Genomic DNA, 17,790 nt, shown 5'->3' with positions numbered 1-17,790 from the left:
TAACCAGTTTGATGGAAGTGTCTTGGATTGTGTGTGAAAACACCACACTGTACTCCCAAAGTGCATCAATGTACACAGTTACCATTCAATAAAAAGAAAAGAAAAAAAAATCTAATGGCACTTTTCAAAGAAATAAAAAAAAATTCTAAAAAATTATGGAATCTCAAAAAGATCCCTATTATCCAAATTAATCTTGAGGAAAAGAACAAAGCTTGGAACATCACACTTCCTTATTTCAAGCTGTATTACAAAATGATCATAATCAAAACAGTATTGTGCTAGCATAAAAACAGATGCATAGGGCAGTGCCTGTGGCTCAAAGGAGTAGGGTGCCGGCCCCATATGCTGGAGGTGGCTGGTTCAAACCCAGCCCTGGCCAAAAATTGCAAAAAAAAAAAAAAAAAAAAAAAAAAAACCCAAACAAAAAAAGCAGATGCATAGACTAACAGAAAAGACTTGAAAGCCCAGAAATAATTTTACACATACAAGATCAACTAATCTTTAACAAGGTTATCCAGAGTACATAATCGGTTAAGGACAGTCTGTTTAATAAATGGTGTTGGGAAAACTGGACATTCACATGTAACAAAATGAAATTGTACCTTTAACTTACACCATATACATAAATTATCTGGAAATGAATTAAAGACTTAAATATAAAACGTGAATCAGTAAAATTCCTGCAGGAAAATATGGGGGAAAAGCTCCTTGATATTGGTCTTGGCACGAATTTTTTTTAATATATATTTTTTATTTCCTTTATTATTTTTTTTTACTTTTATTTCCTTGCTTTTGTTGTTATTGTTGAAACAGACTTCTACTCTATGCCCTGAGCAGAATGCAAAGGCGTCATAGCTCACTGCAACCTCAGACTTGGGCTATGGGCATCCCTCTGCCTCAGCCTCCAGAAGCCACTGGGATTACAGGCGCCTAGCTGTTTTTTTTGTTTGTTTGTTTTGTTTTGTATTGTTTTTATGACTCGGGGGTCTCACTATCTCTCAGGCAAGTCTCAAACTCCTGAGCTCAAGCAATTCTCCCTCCTCATCCTCCTACAGTGCTGGGATTACAGGCGTGAGCCACTGGACCTGGCAAGGATTTTTTTCTATGACTCTAAAAAATACAGGCAACTACAGCAAGAATAAACAAGCTGGACTACATCAGACTATAAAGCTTTTGTACAGCACAGGAAACAATCAAGAAAATGAAAATGGAGCTTATGGGAAGGGATAAAATATTTGCAAGCCATATATATTAAGGGGTTAACATCCAAAAGATATAAGAAACTCATCTAACTCAATTGCAAAAAAAGAAATAAAAAAAAGCAGACAAACAGCCAGTAAAAATGGGGAAAGGATTCTAAATAGGCATTTTCTTCAGAGAAGGTAGATAGTAACCAGTATCTGAAGAGATGCTCAACATCACTGATTACCAGGGAAATGCAAATCAAAACCACAATGAGATATCACCTCCCACCTGTTAAGGTGGCTATTATCAAAATGATAAGCAATAACAGGTGATAGTAAACCTAAAGAAAAGGGAACCCTTATACATTGTTGCTGAAAATGTAAATTGGTATAGTCATTGTGGAAAATAACATGGAGTTTCCCCAGAAAATTAAGCAATCCCACTTCTGGGTATACATCCACAGGAAAGAAATTTAGTATCTTGAAAATATACCTGCCCCCCCAGGTTCATTGCAGCTATTGTGAATAATGCTGCAGTAAGCTTGAGGATGCAGATATTTCCTTGAGATACTGAATTCATTTTCTTTGGACATATACCTAGGAGGATCTGTTGATAGATGAATGTTACGGTAAGTTAAGCCTTTAAAGAAGGAAATTTTTCCATTTGTTACAACATGGATGAACCTGGAGGACACTATGCTAAGTGAAATAACAAAGTCACAGAAAAGCAAATACCACATGTGATCTCACTTATATGTAGAATCTAAACATGTAAAACCTGCAGAAAAGCGAACAGTTAGAACAGGTAAGGGTGGAGAGTGAAGGAAGGGGAAAATGTCAGTCATGTTCATCAAAAGGTACAAACTTGAATTTATAAGGTGAATAAGTTTGAGTAATTTAATGCACAACATGGTGACTATAGTTGATAATACTTTTGTTTTCTTGAAGTTTACTGGGATGGGATAGCAGACCTTATGTGTATGGGGGGTAAGGACTATGTGTGGTGACTGATGTGTTAATTTGATCATGGCACTTACTTGACTATGTATATGTATATCATATCATGAGGTGTACATCTTGAACTTATTTAATTTTTAATTTTATACTTCAAGAAAACTGGAAAATTACAAAAGAATCATTCGACTTTATTTAGTGGTTCCTCGGGGAATAATTTATAAATTGCTTTTTGAAAGTTCCAAATGAGTACTAATTGGTTCATGAAAATTCTAGAAATCTTCAGGATGAGTCATTTAGAAGATTGGATTGTGAATAATTGTGGTAAGGCCTATATCTGAGTGGGCCTGTCCTTAACATCAGTGCACTGGTTTAAAATAAATAATCTGACATCAATACTTTGCTCAAAGGAAGAAAATAGGATAATGTGGTACTAAAAACTAAACAATGCCAAACAGCTTCAACAAATATCTTTATAAGTGATATGTTGTACAGGATAGTTATGCATTTTAATGCTATGAATAGAATTGACTCTGGAGATGGGCATTGACTGATCAGTGAAAGCCTAGTATGGGACATGTGTGTCATTGTGATTCCTTTTGCACTGTTTTGTATTATTATCTCCTTTCTCTCAGGGATGAAGCACATTTTATTCATTCTTTGAAGATATGGCAGCTTCATGAGAACAATCTATTGAACTGTCTGAATCATATCTGTCCTTCCTAGAAAATATGAGAAAAGGAATTTAAGAACAATTCTGCAAGATATACTCAATATATAAGTTAAAAGTTTGACAGCTAAAGTAGTCAAATTCATAAGAGACAGAAAGTAGAAGGGTGGCTGACAAGGACTGGGGGTAGGGATATCAGGGAGTTAATGTTCAATGGGTATGGAGTTTATTTTGCAAGATGAAAAAAATGGATGGATGGTGGTGATGGCTGAACAACAATGTGAATGTATTTAATGTCATTGAACTCTACACTTAAAACTTATTAAGATGGTAAAGTTTTAGTATATTTTACAATTACAAAATAATGGGGGACAAGAAAATATGTTGCCCTCCCCTACTGATTCCCTAGGATAGCAATGACAGAGTTAGTATTAAGTAGGAAGACGAGGAAATTAGATGGAGGAAAAAAGAGGTGGCCACACTCCCTGAAACTCTCATGATGGAGAAGAGGCCTTGACAATACATTGCTGCATTTTATTCTTAATTTATTGTATTATTGTATTGGAATACCTTCAAGGCTGTATCAGATTATTTTTAAAATACCTTATTATTTCAATTTTACATTGCTTGAGAGTAAAAATATTATAAATAGGCTAGATGAAAAACTTTACAGACACTAATACTAAGTTGTTTCCATATCTTGGTGATTGTGAATTGAGCTGCAATAAAACTCATGAATGGATAAATAAACCATGGTATATGTATACCATGGAATACTATTCAGCCATAAAGAAAGATGGAGACTTTACATGTTCTTTGTTTACCTGGATGGATTTGGAGAACATCTTCCTAAGTAAAGTATCAGAAGAATGGAAAAAGCAAGCATATGATGTACTCAATGCTAATATGAAACTAATAGAACAACCATACATCCACGCAAGAGAAAAATACAATTGAATACAAGAAAAGGGGAAGAGCAGAGGGGAGAAGGGAGGAAGTTTGGTAAACTCTACCCTAATGGGCACAATGTCAAGGCATATGGCACATCTCCTGGATGAAGGGCTCAGCTACAACTTGGACATTACTTTAAAAATATGAACAATATATCCTAATTGTATGTACTCTTATATTAACATGAAATATAAAACAATTTATCAGACAACTATTGATTAGTTGTTTTTGAGCAGGTTTCTGATGGGGTGAGTCCTGTAGGAAGGTTATGTTCCTTGGAGCAAGATGTGTGGTATGGAGAACTCATTTTTTTGTGTGAAATATTCTAAGCATATAGTGGTTCTCATTCTGTTCACATCCTGCTCACCAGTACTGGTGAGGCTGTTCCTACCCACTTCATACAACTTGGTTACATTTTTCTTATATTTATGTGCTCAGATTTATGCATTCTTGGCCAAGCTCTGAACTTCTGAAGGATAAACAGTGTGTTTCACTCTGTTTTTCTCCCCATTACACTAACTCAGAAGTTTCCTGGAGAAATGGCCTTGAGAGGAGATATACTGTCGATGTAGGAGCTTAGAGAAAGAGATGGCAAGGAGCCCAAGATTCAGAGGGGAGGCTTCGGAGCCATCAGGACATCTGGTGATGCTGCATCCTTCCCAGTGAATCTATCAGGAGGAAGAGAAGAGAAAGAATGTCTCATTAGTGCCAATATTAACTTTGATTGGGTGGGTAAAACACAATCTGCCATGTTCCTTTACTGTGAATTCATCATGTTCTTCTTTTAACTAACACATATTTTGTGGGGAGATAGACATGTAATACTTTGATACTGGGCAAATGTCCTATTTCTGGTCATGTATTTTGCCTACCAATGTTAGCTTCCAGTGATGATTCTCTTGTGTTTGCTTAAATGGGATTTTCAATTTCCATCATTCTTTTTCATTTATTAATTGGAATTATATTATAAGGAAGAGCCATCCCATCTTATTATATATGATTTGTTCTCAAAAAAAAGGTGAGAAAAGAGAAGGCATCAAGTATGTTATAAGACTAATTAGTGAAAACGTTACATCAAATGCTTTGTAATTACTCTCTTTGAGCTTCTAAATTATGAAAGTTTTGAAATATACAAAAATCAAGAAAGGCAAAATCCATGCGGATGGAAACAAATGAAGCCCTTCCAGCAGCACCGATTAAGCTAAGCAAGTGGAAACTTGCATGGGTGATTCACATAGGGCACTGTTGACTGACTGTATTCCCTGGAAGTCAAAGAATGGACTGTAACACAGTTGGTTACAAAACTTTCAGAGTGTGTGTGTGTGTGTGTGTGTGCATAAGGGTCAGAGCAGCATATGGGTGTGCCCTGGGCACATAGATTCATTTGCTTTTGAACTCATGGCTGACAAGAAATTAAAGCCACAGGTTTCAAATATCCCAGGGGAAGTACAACTTAGCAATGCAGCTCCCTGCTGAATGACGTCATAAAGAAGACTATCATATTTAAACTAGTTAGCATCAACAAACAAAATTAAATTTAAAAAAAAGAACATGTTTCTGAAAAAATAAAATGGAATAAAGTAAAGTATGGATTTTGGAAAACTGCTCATAATGTTTATTTCTAGTTAATATCTAAAGTAATGAATGACATTTAATCTAGCATTTATTCCAAAGGTACCCATATTCCAAGTGTGAATACAATTCACAAAATGTGACTATATAGGACAGATAGTCTTAAATGATCTTTAAATTCCAACTGAGTTATCTTTGTCTTTCTGAAAAGAGTGATATTATAGGATTTGGTCAGTACCCACGGTTACTTAAAAATAAAATGCATAGTTTCTTATGATACAAATTGTTTGAATATAAAGTCTGACAGAAATTGTCCTCATAGTCAGAAAATTTTGTTACATTCCTGTCTCATGAGGGACAAAAACATCATATAAGAATCTTTGTTTCACTAAATATAGCCAAAAGATTTTGCTGTTGTGTAATTTTCCCAAAGGTACTAGTCCTTCTCTAGGTGTCAAAATAACTGATTGATTTAGTCCTGTTAGATAAACCAATCCAGCAAGTATGGAATAACTACTACAAATTAGATTAGTTGTTTTAGTTCATTCAAAGAGCTTTTAACTTCCTCCAACAGATAAACACAAGTGGTGGATATTGTATATTTATAACCCCTTACTTTTTTTTTTTTTTGAGACAGAATCTCATTTCTTTATTGCCTTTCTGTACTGCATACATTGGACAGCTAATTATCATTGGCTCACCCTTTCATGCAGCCAGCATGGTAAGATATGTGGTAATTAAGAAAGCGAGATTTATGTAAAAATTCTTTTAAAAAATGAAGGAAAGAAATAAACTTTGGAAGGAGAAAACTTGGTGGACTTCCTTCTCAAACTCAGCTCACCCATACCCAGGTGGGAATAAAGGCTGATGTTACCCACACAAAACCTGGACTTCATTTCCTTTTGTTCACGTTTTGGAATAATCTTTTATTTTTAGTCTTTGACCTCTCATTTTGGTGCCATGAGTCGGATTGGGGAGAAGCCCCTTGGGGGGCCAAAATACACCCCATCAGATGCAACGTGATGGACTCTTGTTCCAACAAGATGAAGGGACATAGGGAGCCCCTCTGACCCCTGCACAAAATTCATCCATTTATTGGTGAACCTAGCTGCAGAAGACTAATGATCCCCAGAAAATCAGAATGCCCCCTGGACAATCACGAAATTTGAACTCCAAGTATTTTTGCTAACAGAAGGCAGTCACCCAGAAAACAACTGCTCATATCCTCACCCTACGTGGATATCAACCAGTTCAGACTGAAAACCCCAAAATGTTCCTGTAAACATCACTCCTGTCCCGCTGCATTTTCCTTACAGGCAGCCCACCCTGCCCTTCATCCCACTGGGAGCAGTTAAAGATATACCATGCCCGTCATACCACCTCCTTTTAATAGACTGAAAAGACTGGGATGATAAAGTCGAATGGAAGGGACTCCTTCAAAGAGAGTGGACCAAATAGAATGTCCCACCCAGGAAAAAGGGAATGTGCCAGCCCCTACCCTTCCAACCCTTCACATTTCCACCCAGCTTAACCCATGTGAAGACTTCCTTCTCGAACTCAGCTCACCCACACCGGGGTGGGAATAAAGGCTTATGTAACCCACACAGAAAATAAAAAAAAAAAAAAAACCCTTTCACTCTTCCTCCTTCTAAATGCCTGAAATTTGAGCAAAGGATAATGGAATGGGAATATGGAGGCAGCCATGATTCCATGTGGACATCCTACTGCACAGGCTGCATCCTGACAGGTTAGGTGATTAAATACACTTTCATGTGTTTAAGCCACTATCATTATGGTTTTTTTATAATCACATTATTAAAGATACGTACATGTTATGAATTTCCCTATAATGTGATGATGAATAAATACCTCTCCAGGGAGTTCAGCAGTTTGTAATGACACTCATAGGGTTCAGGTTATAAATGTGAAACACATGATCATTCTTATGTATACAGTTGCGATATTGGTGTGTTTTATTTGTTTCAGTTTCTCCAGTTGTAAGAAGAAAACTAAGTTAATATGTCCAAATGCAAATCATGGAAAATAAAATATCCTTCCATGTGTATCTCTTAGAAAATACCTACTTTCCAGTATTAAATAACCAGTAAAAATCTTTCTTTTTCTTCCCCGTTAGTTCTTTCATCTTGATAATACTTGTGTGGATGGATGGGAAATAATAAATTTATCTAGAACCAGACACACTGTGAGCTAAAGGCATTGAGAGAGGTGAAAACTAGAAATCTTCTTTCAAATGTTTCCAAAATTGCTCAGAAGTTGTATTTTTTATTTCATACTAAAAAGTTTGGAAGGTTTTTTGTTTCTAAACTTCCACTGTCTACAGAAAAATTGGGAAGTTTTGAGTGTTTTTACAGTGCACATCAGAATGTGGGAGGTTATTTTATAAAATGAGTAGACAAGGTAGACGAGCCGAAGTGAAATTACAATTACAACTTTGAAACATTCCCCTTTCAATAAAGAAGCACAAGCTCTAATCACTAACATCCAAGTTTTAATTTCTATTTTATCATGTATAATGTTTTAATTTATAAAATTTGGATAGTCAGTATCTGCTCACAAGTCATTTGTCACTTTGTCACTTCAAACAATTATAATTCAGCAAACAAATGCATGCCTATTTACTATTGATTTCCATCAAGATTTTCAGTCAGAAAAAAACAAATGACGATTACAGTTTATTTAGGCAGGAAAAGATTTTTTTTTGTAAAAACGTATAGCATCCATAGGAATGGTAATCAGTCTCAGAAATTGGTTGATAACATCAAGGATCACATCATAGGAATAATCATCTGAAAATATTCAAGTTGGTAATAACAATCTAAAACTGGGTATCCACTATTACACCTCTGGAGTCACTGGGCCCTCATACATGGATTTCATTAACCCCGGGTAGTCTCTTCTCTCTTGCCCTTATTCCATCCCACACATAGAAAGGGTGTTTAGATGCTAAATTTAAAAAACAAATCAAGGCAAAAGCCCAAAGACCCTAAGTAATAATTTAATTGATGATTCAATTAATTTTCAAAGATGACAACATAGCAGATTCAATTTCAGATTGCTTCAGCGAGAGGGTACCACATATCAGAAATCTTTCTGTATATATTTATTGTAATAAAAATAAATACTGTGTATAGTTTTAGAAATTAAAATAACTTTAGGAAATAAAAGATTGATTTCATAAAAGTAAAAGGTAGCAACATTTAAGTAAATTTTTTATATTCTGCAAAAACATTTGAGATATTTTAATAAGAAAACTAGAATCATCTGATTTAGCCAAATGACTTGATGAGAAACAGTTCTCAGATGTCTTCCTTTATTTTTTAAGATTTTTCTACTGAATTTTGCTTTTATTTTTCAATTAGTTGTGCTAACATTACAAATGAATCATATATAAATGAACCTTTTGCAATATTATATTATTTCACATCATATTTTAAAAAATGTATCAATTCCAGGTCAATGTCAATTAAATAGTCACAGTTTGCAAAAGAAGTAAAACTCCATTGGAATATATTGATTAAGAATAAATCAGTGATTGTTTTTGTGGGTAAGGCACTTTCATAATTACTAGAAGTAATATAAATGTGATAAAGACCATTAAAATTGCAAATGTACATATTCTTGGAATCAGTAATTCAACATTTAAGTACTTATTCTGAAGATACACTTGCATGGATTCATATGAAATGACTCATATACAAGAAGACTGGCTCTGTCAATTCCTATTCATCCATAGAATAAAATATTATGGAAAAATTAACAAAGCAATTATGTACTGATAAGAAGCAACCTCACCTCCAAGTTTTTTTAAGTGAGAACGGAGGGAGGCACCTGTGGCTCAGTGGGTAGGGTGCCAGCCCCCTATACCAAGGGTGGCGGGTTCAAACCTGGCCCCATCAAACTGCAACAAAAAATAGTTAGGTGTTGTGGTGGGTGCCTGTAGTCCCAGCTACTCAGTAGGCTGAGGCAAGAGAATTGTCTAAGCCCAGGAGTTGGAGGTTGCTGTGATCTGTGATACCACAGCACTCTACTGAGGGTGATAAAGTGAGACTCTGTCTCTTAAAAAAAAAGTAAGAAAAAAGAAAAGTGAGAATGGAAATATGCAAGAAAAATATGGCAACAAATGAATCTACTCTATATGGTGGGGCTGGTGAATACTGCCCATTTTAGAATATATAGTATTCTATTTCTTACCTTCATTACCTTACATCCCATTCACAAAACCAAGTTGTGTTAATTTAAAAGCTATTAGATATCTTATTTATGCATTTCTATATATTCTAGTCTATATGTCCTATAATTCACATATACACATATATTTATATACTTTAATTTAACTATGTCTACATCTAGGTATGGCGATATGTATTTATTTATTTATTTTTAGAAACCGAGTCTCACTTTATCGCCTTCGGTAGAGTGGCGTCACACAGCTCACAGCAACCTCCAACTCCTGGGCTTAGGCGATTTTCTTGCCTCCTCCTGAGTAGCTGGGACTACAGGTGCCCGCCACAACACCTGGCTATTTTTTTGTTGCAGTTTGGCTGGGGCTGGGTTTGAACCCGCCACCCTCAGTACATGGGGCTGGCGCCTTACTCACTGAGCCACAGGCACTGCCCTAGGTATGGCTATATGTATGTGTGTTTGTGTGTGTGTGTCTAATATAGAGAAACTGGAAGATTGCACTATAAACTGACAATTATACTTATTTCTAGGGAGAGAAGCCAAGGAACTGGGAACCAGGAGTAAAAAGGAGATTTATCTTTCTCTGTATACTCTTTTGAACCATTTACATTTCATAATCATATACCTGCATTATTTAAAAATAAAGAGTGGTCATCCATGTGAAAGGATCTGGCCCATGCCAGAAGCTTTAAAGATACTTACAGATATAAAATGAACTTTATTCATAAAAATTTCTATTCACCTAGGATTTCTCCAGGGTATTAAAAGTTTTGATTTTCTTCACAGAAAAGAAAGAAAGAAAGAAGAAAGTAGAACTGCAGCAAATGTGGTATGTGGAATCATATTAACATTTTGAAATTGCTAGTTTGTGAGCACACATAGGTTCATGAGAATATTCTTTATTCTTGTCTCTGTGTTTGAAATATTTCATAATAAAAAGTAAAATTTGAGAAGCCTGCTGGGTAGTGACAGCAGAGGCAGATGAGGAAGGAGCTTTGGATGGGGTGGTCATGGTCTGTTTCTTAATATGGGTGCTAGTTGCACAAGTATATTCACTTTGGGAAAATTCATCAAGTTGTCCACCTGTCACTCATCTTAATCTGTTATTCTTCTGTAAAAACTTTGCTTAGAAAAATTAGAGGTAAAAGAAAGCAACAGGACACATAAAGCACAGGAAGAACAGAATAAAATGAAGAAAAGTGAGGCTCAGGGAAGACTCTAAGCAACTCTTCACACCAATATTTATCTTATCCAAATAAAGAATCCTCCCATGTAGTCCTTAAAAAGGACTTGATTTTTGTGTATTAAAAAATCTGCTTTGTCTGAGGCTATTAATATTTCTTAGTTTTCCTTTATGCATTTCTCTTCTAGATAATATATCATTAAAAAAGCAGCATATCAGCTATAAAAAGGTTTAAGGGTAAGCAACTGAAAGAAGCAATATGAAGACTCAAAATTCTTGGCTAATCACGTTTCATTGACTGCAAAATGCCACGCTGTGCAAATGACCCCATGAAGGAAGCAACCATGTAACCTCCGCATTGACTGCACAGAGTTGGTTTCCTTCAACTGTCCCTTAGTGCCATAATTTCCTCTGCCTGCTTATCATTCCTGGAGGCAGCACCTGCTGCACAAATATAAAATGTCCATCTGTTACCACCACATTCTTTATTAAGTTAACTATTCCATCATGTACATATCTTAGCAATCGTTTATTGCATGCATGTTACAAACCAAGCCTGGGCATTATATGTACTAAATAATGGGGATATAAAGAGGAAAGGCATACAGAGACATGGCTTTCCTCCCAAAGAGTTCGCAGCCTATCTAAAATGACAATTGTGGGGTCAAAAACTGGGTTGGTAAGTGAATAATAAGCGTACCTGACACTTTCATTGAACACTTCCAATGTTACGCTTACTGTGTTGACTGCTTGCTGTATTAACTCAGTTAATCCAGGCAATAGACTATGGGTAGGTACAATCTGTGGTCTCATTTTACAGATAAGAAAACCGAGATTTACAGAGAGAAATTTGTTCAAAGAGCAGATAAACCACATGGTTCCCATTGCAACCACAGCACCCTCTGGCCCAGAGGATGGCGCACCTACCCTCTGCAATCCTAGTGTCTCTTAGATTCTTATGAAGGCTGTAACGGAGCTCAAGGGCCACAAAAGTTCCTGACAGTGTCTTCCTGGCAGAGGGAGGAATCAAGCCAAAAGGAATTCAGACAATAGCCTTGAAGTATAAAAAAACAGTCACTAAATTGTGGGATGAGCTAGGTTTAGTGGCTGATGCCTATAAGCCCAGTACTTTGGGAGGCCAAGGAGGGAGGATCACTTCAGTCCGGGAATTCAAGGCCAGCCTGGGCAACAAGTACGACCCCATATCTACAAAAAAAAAAAAATTGAAAGAGAAATACATATTTTAAATTAGCCAGATGTGGTGGTGTGTGCCTGACATGTCAGCAACAGGGGAGGCTATGACAAGAGAATAAATTGCTTCCAAGAGTTCAAGGTTTAAATGAGCTGTCATGGCACTACTTCATTCAAACTTGGGTGACAAAATGGGACCCTCTCTCTAAAAAAAATTTTAAAATATCGTGGGATGAAATTTTTGCTTGTGACGGGGAGTGCCATTGACTGGGGAAAACAGAAGGGGAAGGGGAGAGTTGAAAGTCAATAGTTGGCTTCTGAGGAACAGGGTCCTAGACTGTTAGTCATCCTGTCCTCGCCTGTCCTCAAGTGAAGCCCTACAGAGGCAGGCATTACTACTGCATGATTCCTCCTGCCTATGCCTGACAATTTTGCTTTTACTTCTGGGCACTCTGACTATAATCAGAGCTCATGTTTCTTTGTTGTTATCACTGCTGATATTCCATGGCCTCTGTGGTCTGAATTTAAGGAGAATCTTTCTTCCTTTCCACATTATAAACTATTATGTTGGGTGGAAGTCGGGGTATGCCCTACTGCAATCTGCTTTTATGTTATAAAGGAATTTTAATGAAATTATCTCTTTGGAGAATTTACTCACATTTTTGCCACTCAAGCTTAGACATGAGTTCATAAAGGGCTGGTCTTTAGACAAATCTGAATATCATCCTACACTGGAGTGAGAATTCTTTCCCTAATAACAAATTAAGGTTAAGCATGCATGTTTGATTAAGGATATTTTTTAGAAAAGAATTATCTGCAAGAAAGTTCTCAAGTCCTTCTTGTGAACAGGACTCTGGTGGGCCAGGTGTCTAGTTCTTTAGACTTCCTAGACAGCATGAATTTTGTGTAGTACAAAACATAGGTTTAAGCCTCCTCTGCCACTTGTATAATATATTATATGATGAAATAATCTATACCATCCTACTAGCCTCTGCCCCCATTTTGCTTCCATCAAACATCCTCAGTCTCAGAACACCCTCTGAGGGAACACCATCATCAACAATACAAAAATGAACATGTTGCATTCATGCAGAACAAACATCTCACAAATACAAGAGGAACCCAAACCCAAAGCAACTCTATTAAAGCATAAAATCCTAGGTGGTGCCTGTGACTCAAAGGAGTAGGACACTGGCCCCATATGCTGGAGGTAGCAGGTTCAAACCCAGTCCTGGCCAAAAACTGCAAAAAAAAAAAAAAAAAAAAAAAAAGCATAACATCCTAGATATGCATTCAGTGGAGCTTTAGCCTCTAAACTCTGTTGGGAAAGCCATGCATTGGATAGGAAAAGCAAATGCACTGTTCAACCAGAGTCTTGAAGGATGAGCCAGGAATAATTAAGCATAAGAGTGGAGAGTGGCTGGTGTGGGTAGGACGAGGGAGGGAGGGGTAGATTGTCAGTGACCTGAGGGACCAAAGGGAAAGTCCAAAGATGCGGGGTGGAGGGGGATGCTCAATAAATACAGAATGGTTCAAAGAATGACTGAATGGGTGATAATACACCATATTTATAACACATTATTGCATCCAGAATGTGTTTGCATGATTATTTTGTATACTTTTCATGATACTTCTGTAAAAAGGGTTTTTAGGTCATATTTTGCAAATGATGAATTTGAGGTCCCTAAAAGGCTAAATAAGTGTCACAGAAGTAGTATAATACTATTCAGGTCCCATAACCATCCCACTGCCACCTCAGTGGCCCCAAAGCATTAGAAATGATACCTGTCAGAAGCAGTAAAAGAAGTGGTCCCTTGACTGCTCGACCTGTGTTAGTGCTTCAGCTTCCACTTTAACTCTTAGTTTAGATGCAAAATGGCAAATGCTTGTTTTGGAATGTTCTTTGCTGTTAAGATTCCCAACATCATGCTCAGTCACACAAGAGGCCAGAATAATTTGTTTACCTGATCTAGATTTGAGAGAGAATTCTTATAGTGACATCCACTTTCTGAAATGCTGCCAGGAAGCCAACAGCTATAATCTTAAACCAAAATCCAACACCAAAATATCATGTTATGAAACAGGACCTCTTCATAAACAGATAATGCACAACACTTTATTTTATTGGAAGGTAGAAACATTAATGCGTACCATATGGGTAAGAATAATCTCCCTTTCCCCCTAATCGATGCTTTTACCCACTAGGTGTTGGCATTGCTATCTAATTTAAGTGTTTCAATTAAATCTTGTGGATATCACCAATGTTTATAGTTGATGTGAATGTCAGCATCAATGTCAGCCACATTTGGCAAGAAAGCCAACATCTGAGAGTTTGTTTCAGGAAGAAAGCAGGCCAATTCAGGAAAATAAGGCAGAGTAATTTGATTTGCATGTCAATGTTCACATCAAAGATTAATGTAATACAATAAGAAATGAATGAAAAGTAAAGAGATATCATTAATCAAAAGAATTATCAGTGTGCCTTCCAAAACCCTCATTATCAGCTTTTCCAGGGAATTACATCTATTATAGAGGAAACCCAGACAGAAATGTTGCATGACCCTTGTCTTAAAATGTCTAGGATATCATGAAATCAGAAAAGGTGAAAGTTAACCTAAAAGTCATTTCAGGGAAAAGACTCTACCAGGCTACTCAGTGTATTAAAAAAAATATGATCCATATGACAATGAGATGGAAAGAACTAACTATGGGAGAAGATTGAGGATACCTTGATAATATATTTGTCCTTTTTATACAAATTAATACTCTTGCAGCTTTATCCTGAATACACAAATTGCAAATTTTGCTTTTCTTTGTATTTTTCCCCAATATCCTAAAATGTTTATCCCATACCAATCGCACGGTCCATTGAACCTATGTCATATTCAATTTTATACAAAGAAATGCCCATCAAAAATAAGTTTAATTCTTGAAATCTTAAATTCTGAAATCAAGTAATGCAAAATAAAATACTTTTTCTATGAATGATTGAATTTATTATCCTATTTAAAATCTTATAATGTGTTTTTAAGATGTCTAGTTCACAAACCAATAAGTAGAACTGAAAAACTGAAAGAAAAATGAAAAACTGAGGATCAGAAAATTTATGCTAAAGTCAGAAAGATATTGCCAAATTGAGGCTCAGCACTCATGCTCAGTGGTTAGGGCACCAGGCACATACTCCGAGGCTGGCAGGTTCAAACCCAGCCCGGGCCTGCTAAACAACAATGACAACTACAACAAAAAATATATGGATAGCCAGGCATTGTGGCAGGTGCCTGTAGTCCCAGCTACTCAGGAGGCTGGGGCGAGAGAATCACTTAAGCCCAAGAGTTGGAGGTTGCTGTGAGCTGTGACACTATGGCACTCTACCAAAGGTGACATAGTGAGACTCTTGTCCCCTCCCCAAAAATATATATATAGCCAAATTAAAAATCAGGACAAACATGTTTTAAGCATTTTTTAATTAAGATTTTATAACTATATTCATGTAGAATAATTTTACCCTTAGTGAAAATAAACTGTTCACTACTACCTTGCCATGTCAGGATTGGTAAAATAACATGTACTACACCATGCAATCACATATGAATAACACCAAATATAAGAATTAAAAAATAACAAAGAGTTCCTCTCTTTCTTCCTTCCATCTTTCCTTCCTTCTTTCCTCCTCTCCATTCTACCCCACTTTATCCTTTCCTCCTTTTTTCATTTCTTCCTTCCCTTCTTTCTTTTTTAATCTCTGTTCTGAGACTATAAATGCCTCTGAGATAATCTCTGAGGTCCAGTCTATAGTGATTTACCTATCATGAATTTGTGCAAACAGTTGTAAGTCTGAATTATTAGCCATCCAATTCCAATTTATTGCAGTGATGTTTTAGCAGTCTCTCATACCTTGATATCATCTGGATGTGCGCCTTCATGAACCAGTCATTGATCAAATTTTAAGCAATAAGAAGCACATATGTGACAACTAACTCTAACATGGCATGCGAGTGCTCTAAAGAAGCTATATACAACATACCATGAGACAAGATAAAGGGATATCTGGGGGATAGACTCCTTATAAGAGGTAACATTTGACCTTGCACAGAATGGTGAAGAATTGTCCAGACAGACAAAATGAGGAGATAAGGTATTCCACAGAAGAGATGAGTAGGAAAACATGACTAATCTAGTCAACAAGAATAGATTAGTTGGTTTAGTAAATATTTTGTTAAATATTATTTTAAAATGTATATTCCTATAGTCAGAGTATAATCCTACCTGATTCCTGCTGGTATTAAGCGAGAAAAGTTCATGCTGAGACCATGTTCAAAGGATGGCATCCTTAGCCCCAAAGGACAAGACAGTGTTGTTAATGAATTCAAAAAGCTTCTCACCTGGTGCTGTCAATGCCAGGGTATTCTGGATTGTTCACAGGGAAATCAAGGGCAATTCTGGAAATTTTAGTGGTTCATGATGGCAAAATATCATGGATATGTTGAAAAAACTGGCATCAATTAATATGTATATTCTTATTTGTGAGACTTCTCAAAAATCTGAAAGTGCTTGCTATTGGTTATGGTATCAAATGGTTTGTGCAAGGTACTGCTTGATACAGTCAATATTTCTTTGCATATCCAATTGTATTGATGATAAATGTTAACTATGTATGGTGTTTTCTTTTAAGAGCAAGGAAACAATATTCTTTGTATTTATATTGGATGTTTTCATTTTCCCAGACTATTGGCATTTTCATTAAAATGTAACCTCCAGATTGCACAGGTTATAAGTTTATTTTTTGTATAAATGCATTGTTATATCATGTTGACTATCTAACATATTTTTCTATAAATGCTACTGGAATTCTATTCACAGAACAGGTGTATAGATAAATCAAATTGTAAAAACGGAACTTATTTCTATATTTTCTTTACATTGTTGACTTAAAATTTTAAATTGTAAAGTCAGGGGAAAGTGACCTAAAGTCATCTTAATGCAATGAAATTCAAATGCATTAAAGTTGTAGAATTTAATACCTGAAGGACACCTTAAAATGATTTACTTCAATATATGAATATTTAATATAGGAGACTTAGGTCAAATGAGGTCATAACTTGTTTTGATTTCTCCACTGTAAAAAGTCTGAAATTAGAATATCAGGTTTACTTTTATTTTTATTTTTAGAGACAGAGTCTCACTATGTCACCCTCTGTAGAGTGCCATAGTGTTACAGCTCACAGAAACCTCAAATTCTTGGGCTTAAGTGATTCTCCTCCCTCAGCCTCCCAAGTAGCTGGGACTACAGACTCTTGCCACAATGCCTGGCTATTTTTTTTGTTGTTGTTGTTGCAGCTGGCCCAGGCTGGGTTCGAACCTATCAGCTTCAGTGTATGTGGCTGGCGCCATAACCACTGTGCTACGGCCACCAAGAATATCAGTTTTTGAATTATCAGTCCTGTGTTCTTTCTCCTGCTGTATTGTAGATACCCCTGTGTGAATCTATTTTCTTTAAACATAATTATAAAATTAAAGTTTTGGGAGACCCTCAAAAATAATTTACTGCCCCACTTTTTGAGTCTATAAAACTTCTGTATTCTGAACAGCCTGTAAGCTATTAATTTCCAAAGATACTGACATATGGGAAATTAGAGTATTTAAATGTCATCCTCAAATTATCAACTTTCCCATTAAATAAATGAAAGTGGGTTTCTGTCTTAAATAAAATATTAGTATTTCTTGGCACAAAGATTACTTTGATATTATCACAAAATTCAATAGAAAATGAGATATAATTTGTCAGTAACATATCCATTCTAAAATAAAGAAACCTCATTACTATTTTTCAAAGAGTAGTGTTATTAAATGATACTTACAAGTTGTCTCAGTTGCCAAGGATT

The sequence above is a fragment of the Otolemur garnettii genome, unplaced genomic scaffold (assembly GCF_000181295.1).
Source record: "Otolemur garnettii isolate 467f Iridium unplaced genomic scaffold, OtoGar3 scaffold00072, whole genome shotgun sequence".
Classification (NCBI taxonomy): domain Eukaryota; kingdom Metazoa; phylum Chordata; class Mammalia; order Primates; family Galagidae; genus Otolemur; species Otolemur garnettii.
The sequence above is the reverse complement of the archived record's forward strand: the minus strand, read 5'-3'. Positions refer to the sequence as shown.